General features: G+C 49.3%; 1 protein-coding gene across 12 annotated transcripts in view; it reads left to right on the forward strand.

Annotated features, from left to right (window-relative positions):
* Positions 1 to 9,560, forward strand: part of Iqsec3 (IQ motif and Sec7 domain ArfGEF 3) — a 95,587-nt gene that overhangs the window by 35,516 nt on the left and 50,511 nt on the right. The window lies entirely within an intron of this gene.

Consider the following 9,560-nt stretch of genomic DNA (forward strand, 5'->3'; position numbering starts at 1 on the left):
TGACCCCTGCAGCCTCCGCTTCCACCTACAGACGTCTCCATTCAGTTGTGCAGAGAACTCAGAGGTGGGGCCAGCCCTTGTTGGGAAGCCCAGGACATTTCCTACTTCTCTAGGGAAGACAGGCAGCAGCGCCCAGAGCCATCCACGAGGGATTAGGTAAATGTATCGGACCGGACAAGTTGAGGGGAGCAATGATCAAGAGTACTTTTAGGAGCAGGTAAAAAAGATTCTAGGCTTCATTAGTTAAAGAAAATAAACGTAAGTGAACAGAACAACAAAATGAAAGGTCCCACAAGGAATGTCTAGTGCTTTCTGCCCAACTGGCACTCGCTAAACCTATTTGTGTTTTATTTACTAAAAACTTCTTGTTTGGATCGGTTGTATATTCTTTTTTTTCATTCCTAGGAACAGTGTCCCCTCTTTGCAGCCCTACAGATTTTTCTAACCCCAGGATTTCCTGTGCTTTTGTCTTCTGTTCAGAAAGCCTGTTTATACATTCACTTATCCTTTAGGCAAAAACCTGATTAGGAAAATAATTTATAATTTCCATAAGTCTATCTATGACAAAATGCAAAATTATTTACATTTTAAATGTTTCATTGAATGAAGAAGAGGAAAAAAAGGAAAATATCTATAATGAGTGATTTAATCCACGCAGGCATTCTTAGAGAATTTATTACCTTTGAGAGCCTTGGAATGGCTTCAGAAAGAAGAGATCTAAGATTTCTTTTGTGACAATTATTTAAAAACAACAAGAAAGACAGTTGTCTGTGGCAAAACCTGGAGTATGTTGCTGTCTCCTGTGGAGAAAAGAGTGGACAGGAAGAAAAAAGTTCCGTTAACTTAGAAGCTGGATATGTAGGAGCCACGGCCAGGCAGGGAATGCCTTGTCCACCTTCCCCCACTGGGCAGTGCACCAGGAAGAAGGTACTTTCGTCACTGCACTTAGGGAAGGTACCACCCATCTCTAGCCCTTGGTTTCCTCAAAATGCCCTGAGAGGTGCACAGCCCCCCTGCCTTTGCCAGGGCTGGGCATGCCCTGCAGGGACCAGAGTGGGGCAGACAAAGGTGCAGGTTAATGGGGTTCTGCAGTGCAGGCAGAGGACAGCCTAGGGCACAGGGCGGGTGGTTTTTTTGTTCTGCCTACTGTTAAAACTCTGCTTGTATGGCACAAGGGAAATTTTACAAAGACACCTTTGACCTCCTTTGTCAAAGGGCACAGAGGCAGAAGCTAACAGAGGTTCTATCTGACTATGCCACCTTGATCACCTCCCCTCTAGATGCCACCACTCACACAGATTGGTGATGTCTTGATGTGTCCCCATGAACTTTGGAGGCTTGGAAAGTCAATTAGGTTACCCTGGGGAACTAACTTACCAAAAACATAAGAGACTGATGTATTTTATTAACCTAGATCTATAATTCATAATGAGAAATAATCCTAGCAAATGGAACATTCATGTTCACTGATCACTAAAAAAGTCTTCTTTTCTTGCAGAGGGCAAAAGAATAGCCTAGGTAGGTTTTGTGGATTTCCTTTTAGGCAGGAAAGGGACAGAAAGAGAGGAGAGGGTAGAGAAGAGGCTTGGAGTAGAAGATGAATTCAAGCAGACTTCAAGAAAGCACTGTAAGGTGGAGTAGGTGAGAGCACAGCCTCTCATGATTCAATTCCTGGTTAGAGTCCTGGCTGGGTCACTTAGGAACTCTGTCACCTCGGTTAAATTACTTAAGCTTTCTAATGCTCAGTTTATGAATCCATAAAGGAAAGATAACAATAGCACTTACCTCTTAGAGTCTTTAGGAGGATTAACACATTCACCATGGGGCTGTAGTTTGTGTGTCTTGCTGCTGGGCAGCTCTGATTTGAATGTGTTATGTGGTGGGATGGGACAAGCTGTCCAACGGGACAATTACACATGTTCCATCTATGGGGCAAGCCTGCCAGGATGTTTTAAATAAGGTGATGGTGAGAAAGGGGTCTGGCTTGTCACAAAGACTCAGTAAGTATTATCTGTCTTCCAGTTAGACTTTCTGGGGTTGGGGGTATAGCTGAGTGGTAGAGTCCTTGGATGGCATCTGCAAAGCTCTGAGGTCAACCCCATGCTGGGAAAATAGAAGTTAGCTTTTCAAGAGCAGAGAGGGAGAAATCAGAAATCAGATGAGATCCAGAGTCTACAAACTTGGAGGTGACTGGGTAACCCTCAGAAGCAGCATCTGTGGCCAGCCGCCTCATACACACCGCATTTCATTAGAGTCAGTGGGTCAACCGTTATGAAGATGGACCTGGTGGGAGCAGGAAAGGATGCACTGTCTCATGTGCTGTGCATGGTGACTGCGTCAGTCAGTTTTCTGTCCTATGACAAAATACCTGAGATGGTCGATTTAAAAGGAGGAAAGGTTTGTTTTGATTTGCTGTTTCAGAGATTTCAGTCTGCTGGCTTGGCTGCTTTGTTTCAGGGCATAAGATGAGGCAGGATGTGGTGAAGCAGAGCTGCTCACCTCATGGTGGCAGGGAAGCAAAGAGCAAGGAAGAGGCCAGGTCCTATGGTCCCTTTCCAGGGCACGCCCCAGTGACCAGTTTCCTCCCAGTAGGCCACCCCCTCCTGAAGGCCCCATCACCTCCTGATAGCACCACAGGCTGGTGACTAAGCCTGGCACACAGGGGCAATGGCAGGGCTGGGGAAGGGTATTTGAGATCCAAACCATGGCGTTGCACAGCTGTGCCCCTTGGAGAGAGGGCCAGGGCTCTCCCTCAGGATGGCAGGTGACATGTCTTTCAGAGGGATCTGCTCAGCCTTGACCCATGATGTGTGCAGTGTTGCCTGGAAAGAGCCCAATATTCAAAACAGGGAGATGCAGAATCGAGGGACTAATTCAGGGCAAGGATCAAAGAGGCTAAAGGCTCAGAAGAATGCCAATCAAGCTGGGCCAGTAGGCTCAGGGAGATTTTCTAGACATCAGGGCAGGAGAGAAAATGATTTAACCCAGCACCAGGCTGTCACTGGGAGGCTGGGAGATTAAGAACACAGGCATTTTATCAGGGAAATCATCTTGCCAGCTGACAGTTTGCCTGTCTGCTCACCTGAGAAGAGATGTTTTACTGGCAGGGAAAGGTTTACAGCCCCTCACTGCCCCTGGCTGCCCTCCCCCATGGCTGCTCCCCAAGCTTGGACCTCTGAGGCTTCTGCTCAAAGCCTGTGGTCTGCAGAAACAGTGGGCAGTGTTACATTGTCCCATGTGGTACAGCAGCCTCGCATTGTCCTTTCCTCCTCAACATGGTCAGTGATGACCCATGATACCCTCAAGGTATGTGACAAACATTGTGGCCAATCACATGCTGTCAGCTGAAAGACTGAAAGACAGCAAGACAGACTGAAAGCAGCCTAGCTCAGCGGCACAGCGTGAATCCCTGAGTTCGATTCCTGCTACCAAAACAAAACAACTGATAAAGACAGTTTTTCCTTCCGAAATTACCACCATCCTACAGGTTATACCCTTTTACAATAGTATCAGGAAAGCAAGTGGTGCTTTTGGTTTTTAAATTATTTGACAAACTAAAAGTTTGGGAACCCTAAAAAAGAAAAAGATAGTTGTTACCATGTAGAGCTGACTAAGCATTTTCACACTCATGTCGGGGGGACAGCGAGGTACACAGTTGTAGGCCACACAGCAGGCACATGGAGGAGCACCCCCACCCAGAAAGAGGGCCCCCGATGAGGAGCTGATTGACTTTGCTGCTCCAGCAGCACTCACACCGCCCCGGACCTGGTGGGTACCCCTCTCCCCTCGTCACCTGGCACCTCCATGGACCAGGCAGTCACTTGGCCACTCTGCAGAGGCTGGGCAGCCAGCCACCTAGGAGGCACTTCCTTGACCCTCCGGAGCCTGCAGGGCCCCATGTTCCTGAGTGTCACCCTCAAAGCCTGAAGTGCTCATGAGAGGCAGCCACCACTACTGATGTAAATGCAAAGACACTGGCTTGGAAGGAAAAGCTAGGGAATGAGCAGCACACAGTAGGCCTGGAGCCGCCTTAGGAGGGAGGTGGAACGGGGTGGGCAAGTCTTCCGATGTGATGTTTCTTGTATGGCTGCACAGAGATGTTTTAACTTTGCTTTTGTGGCCCTTGTGATGAAATTCGGGAGCACTGTACCACGGAGCTACATTGCCAACTCTGTATTACTATTTTTATTTTGAGAAGCGTCTCCCTCTGTTGCCCAGGCTGCCCCTCCTGCTTCCTGAAGAGCTGGGATTACAGGCATGCACAATTTTGCTGGGTTAATATCTTTCCTTACATTCCACATTAACATTGCATGTAAAAATTTCACTAAGTTGTAAATCTGTATTTTTTTTTTCTTTTTGGTACTGGGGATGGAACCCAGGACCTCAAACACTTTAGATAAGTGTGCTACCGTGGAGCTCCCCACCTTCATAAGGCGTCTTTAGGTTATGTGTTCGGGGAAGGTCCCAAGCCTCCTCCTAAGGCTGGGGGAGGTGACAATGGCAGGGTGGAGGTTGCCTTCTCCTGGGGCCAATAATGCAAGCAGGCCTGCCTGAAAGGCAAGAGGGTTCGAGGAGTGTCAGGTGCCCTGTAAGCTCTCAGGCCAGTGTTTCATGGAGACTGGGAAGGTATTTTTAGGGCTTGATTTTTCTACCAGATCCATGCCTATTTATGAGAACACAAAGTGCTCAGAAACATTAGGATTTTTGTGGCAATGAGAGGAAGATAGTGGGGCCCAGACTTATAACGTGAGGGAGGTGGGGTCCTGAGGGGTCTCCTGAGGATACCAGGCGCCAATTGTCATCCTGAGACAGGCAGAGCCGTGTGGCCAGAAGCCACGCTGTGGCCCACCTAGAGTTGACAGTCTGGGTGTTACAGGGCTGGCTGGGGAGGGAAGCAGCCATGAGCCCTTTGACAGGAAGCCCCCAGAGACAAACCGACCTGCCAGCACCTTTTGGAGCAGCTGTAAGACCAAAGCTTAGAGTCTCTAAGACACCAACACAGGGAGAAAATAATTTACGCCTCAGGGCCTGGGGAGCTGGCTGGGAGAAGCCTGCCACAGCCAGTGAGGTCAGGATGGTCTCTGGATGCTGGGGAGCCCAGAAAGACATATCCGTTTCCCCCAGGGCTTTCTATTCTGGGCCCTGACTTCCTGCCAGGACAATGGTAATCTGGGAGCCCTGGGCCCAAAGGAGGGCAGAGGTGGGTTACAGTGCAGGGGGTGTTTCTGTGGTGCTATTGGCTGCAAAGGGAGCAGTAGCAGCTGTGATCTGAGTGGCACAGTGAAGCCCTGTCAGGCAGCGGGAGGGGAGCTGCAGGAAGCCCAGCCTCGCCTTCCTGCCAGCCGGCCAAGCATCTTGTCCAAACCATCCACCATATGACCAGAAAGCAGCAACCTCGAAAGCGGAAGTGATGAGCCCAAAGTTAGGCAGAACTCAACTCGCAGAGGCGGGATTCTGTCCTAATCACTACCCACGGCTCTTTTCACCTGAAACAACCTGTTCTTTGAAATAGTACAGAATGAATTTTCTTGCTCTCCTTTCTTTCTTCAGCAACTTGTGCATGCTAGCAAGCGAGCCATATCCTCAGCCCTTTTTAAATTTTATTTGGAGACAGGGTCTCACTGAACTGTCCAGGCTGGACTCGAACGTGCAACTTTCCCATCTTAGCCTGAGTAACTAGGATTACATGTGTGTATTGCGGTGCCTGGTATGATTTTGCTTTTTGTCCTGTCACTAACTCTGGCATCTAATTCTGACATCTAATATCACCTCACTGACTCAGAGAAAGGAGAAAGTGAAGTGTTTTAGTAAAGGTTGAAAAATCTTAAGGGAATGTGAAGCATGTGGTTAGTATTTGTCTCGAAAATGCATCATTTCTTTGTCCAGAAAAACTTTGAGAAGGTAGATGGAGTCTGGGATAATCGAGGGCCATCGCCCCACTCTCCGCAGGGTCCTTCCACCTGATAACACCTTCAGCCCTCAAAGCCCCTTGCAAGATCTTCCGTACTTTCTGCACCAGTCATGGTGTGGGGAGCAGCCCACACCCTTGGCCTCCACAAGCCACCCCTGCCAGTAGCAGAGGCCGAGCCTCCCAATACCTCTTCATCCCCCTCTCCCAACTCTGTGCCAGTGGCTGCCACCAGAGCCAGCCACTGGGGGAAGAGCAGTGGGCTTAGACCCCAGCCTTCTTCTTCCCCAATCTCTCTTTGGGCTCTCATGAAGCTCTTCAGTGGCCCCTGTTCCCTCCAGCTCCTGGCACTGGGAAACACACAGCCTAACAGGGCCTGCTGGGAGCCAAGAGGAGGCACACTGCCCTGAGTCAGCTCCCTGATGAGGGCTAGATCAGCACAGATGCTGGTGGACACTGCTAGGTCCATGCCCTGTGGGCCACTCCTCTGCAGAAAGACTGACTATTCCTTCTCCACCATGGTCCTGGAAAAGGAGATATTTGCATGTTCATTTTACAGATGAGGAAACTGAGTGCATAAAAGTTGAGTATCTTACTCAAGATTACCAAACTAGTAAGCTACCAACTGGTGAGTTCACTTCACTCTAGCTCTCTTTCCTTTTGAATAAGGTTTCTAGCAGCTCTCAGGATAATGCTGACCTGTCTCTGAAAGGCTCAGTGGTGTTTAGTACAAACTTTGTTCTCTGTGTGGCCAAAGCAACCTATACTTGTGGCACAGTTCTCAGCAAATGCAAGGTCCTCTGTGATTACCGCTCCGTAACAGTGTTGGTAACCTAGGCTGGATGGTGTCTGTGCAGCCCCTGATGTAAAAGTTGTTAGAGTATTCTGTGCAATTCTCTGTTCTCTGCAATAGAGAAGCAAAAGGTACAAAATGAACAGGTTTATTGGGTTGAGGACGTGGAAAGGAGCACACAACCCATGGCGGCTGGGCTATCTCTTTTGGCCTGATACAGAGAAGCCAAGGGTTATATGATCGGAAGTGGTGCATGGGGCGGGCATTGATGACGTGAGAGGACCTGATTGGACTTCTCTGTGCGGCAAACGGGAAGGGGAGGTGCAATTAGGACTGAGGAAGAAGAAGCGGGAAGTGGTAGGCCTCCCGCCGTGGTAGACCACCGCCAGAACTGTATAGTAATTTATTTAGGGTAAGAACCTTTCTGAAGTAAAAATCTGGCTCGTGCACTTTGCTAAGAAGAGAGCCCAAAGCTTTCAGCAAATGTATCTGGAACCCAGATGAGTTCTATCTATCTGGGAGCAGGGACACCAGTGTGATCCCACCCATCCAGATAAAGGAAGGGAGGCTGGGTGTGGAGCTCAGTGTCATAGCGTTTGCTTAGATTTGCACAAGGGCCTGAGTTCCATCCTCCATACTGTATTAAAAAGGCCAGGAGAAGAGGGAAGAGCAGCGGAGAGGAAAGGAGAGGAGAAGGAGAGTGCTGTACATCTGCTAGAGATTTGGTTCTCCACAAAGCAGTCTCTGAGCTCAATGTGTCAGCTTTTTGCCAGGGATGCATTTGGGATCAATTCCCTCGGAAGAGATGGAGAGACACAGCATAAGGAAAGTCCAAGTGCAAAAACCCAAGGGCAGAGTTGGCTAGTGCACTGTGAGGTCTGGATGGAGAATACAAGACTCAAATGGCTGAGCCCTCATAGTCTTCCTCTGTCAGCCATTAGAGGCAGATGGGGCTGGGGAGGGCGTGACTTGGGCCGGAAAACTGTCTGTAGCAGAGACAGAGATCTCTGCTGGAGCTGATTGATCGCTGAAGAACAGTCTGGTCTCCCGGCATCCTTCCTTGGAGGACAGTCTGGGTGGTACTTAACTAAATCTGCCCTTGAGAAAGTAGTAGAGATTAACTCTTGATACCTATTATCTATTCATCTATCCATCCACCTACCCACCTATATATTCATCATCTTCCTATCCACTTCTCCACCCTTCCATCCAGTCAGCCACTCAGTCAGCAAGCCATTCATCCAGACAGCCATTTGTTCAACATTTGTCAAACATGTCATATAGATCAACCCACTGTGCTGGCACCTGTGATAAAAAGGTTTGCATGACACAGGTTGGGGGAGGACACATTCATTAGTGAGTAATTAAGAGTAGCAGGTGGTTATTACCAAAGAGAAGCAAGTGCCAAGAACCATTAGAGTACATAAGAGGGTGGGACTGGCTATTCCTGCAGCCAGCAAGTGTCTGTGTGTGTGTGTGTGTGTGTGTGTGTGTGTGTGTGTGTGTGTGTACTGAGGATTGAATCCAGGGCCTTCACACTGAGCTCCATCTTCAGCACTTTTTTTGAGACAGGATCTCACTAAGTCACTGAATTACTCAGATTGGATGCAAACTTGTGATCCTCCTGCCTCAGCCTCCCTGAGTGCTGGGATTACAAGCTTGCACCACTACACCTAGCAACAAGTGAGCCTTGAAAGAACTGAGCAGATAGAGAAAGGGGTAAGTGGAAGAGGGCATGGAAAGGGGGAGCATTTCAGATGGAAGACATCATGTGCTAGGTGTTGTGGTCTGAGAGAGGTTGGCAGTCTTGGGGACAGCGTGGACAGCGTGCATGCATTGCTCGGAGGAGACGAGGCTGGAAAGGGAAATGGAAAAAGATTCTTACATGGGGTCGTGAAGGTGTGAGCCGGGATTGCCTCTGATAGGGGAGATGACAGAAGAATGCAGCCTAGACCAGGCACACCCTGCAGGCTCCTAGCATCCCTCTAAGCACCAGAGTCCCCCCTAGGACCCCTCCTCTCAGGTTCAGTTCCATCGCACAGGCCACTCAGCTCTAAGCACATGTGACGCTCCTGTGAGCAACTGCTTATTCCCAATTTCTCAAAGATTTTTCTCTTCCCGTGCTTGAATCCTGTGTTCTTGTACAGGTGCCCCAGGCCCCCGTGTATGTGTCAGTCTAATGGCACGTAGGCACACAACTGTCTCAGAACCACCTCGTTTTGATGCCACCCACATTTTACTTTTTGCCGTCTCAGATGGGTGTCCCAGCCTGGATGACCTCGTGATAGCTCATTGCTCACATGTCATCGATAACCCTACTTCTCCAGGCTGTGAATTGTCACCCTAAGAATTTGTTACAGCAGGTGGATGTGTAGCCCCAGAAAGCAAAGATTACCAGGGTCCCTTCCAGAGACTTCAAGTAGGGCCGTAAGGCACAAAGTGAGTGAATGAATGAGTCCCACCATGGAGTGTTTGTCCACATCCAGGCTGCCTGCAGTAACACCCACTAGGGACAACAGCTGCATGAGCGTTCAGCACAGCGACTTCCAGAAGCTGAAAAGACACAGCCCCGGCTTTGGGAGGATGATGCTCCGAGTGCAAGCAATAGGCTGTGGGAGTGGCAGTAGTCGGTCCTCCCTAGGAGAGCCCAGCCTTTTCCTCAGGCCATTTGTACTGAGGAAACAGAGAGGGGAAAAAACCAGGTGGAGAACATTCTATGGATGCTCAGCACTGAAGAGAGGCTCCACACACCCAGCCCACCCCGCTCCCTGACTGAGTGCCCACAGCACAGTTCCACACAGCAAGCCCTGAGGCAGTGCCCACCCAGGAAATGCCCACACTGGAGGGTATAGCCAATGT

The sequence above is a fragment of the Cavia porcellus genome, unplaced genomic scaffold (assembly GCF_034190915.1).
Source record: "Cavia porcellus strain 051 isolate PalLab524CR breed Dunkin Hartley unplaced genomic scaffold, mCavPor4.1 scaffold_11, whole genome shotgun sequence".
Classification (NCBI taxonomy): domain Eukaryota; kingdom Metazoa; phylum Chordata; class Mammalia; order Rodentia; family Caviidae; genus Cavia; species Cavia porcellus.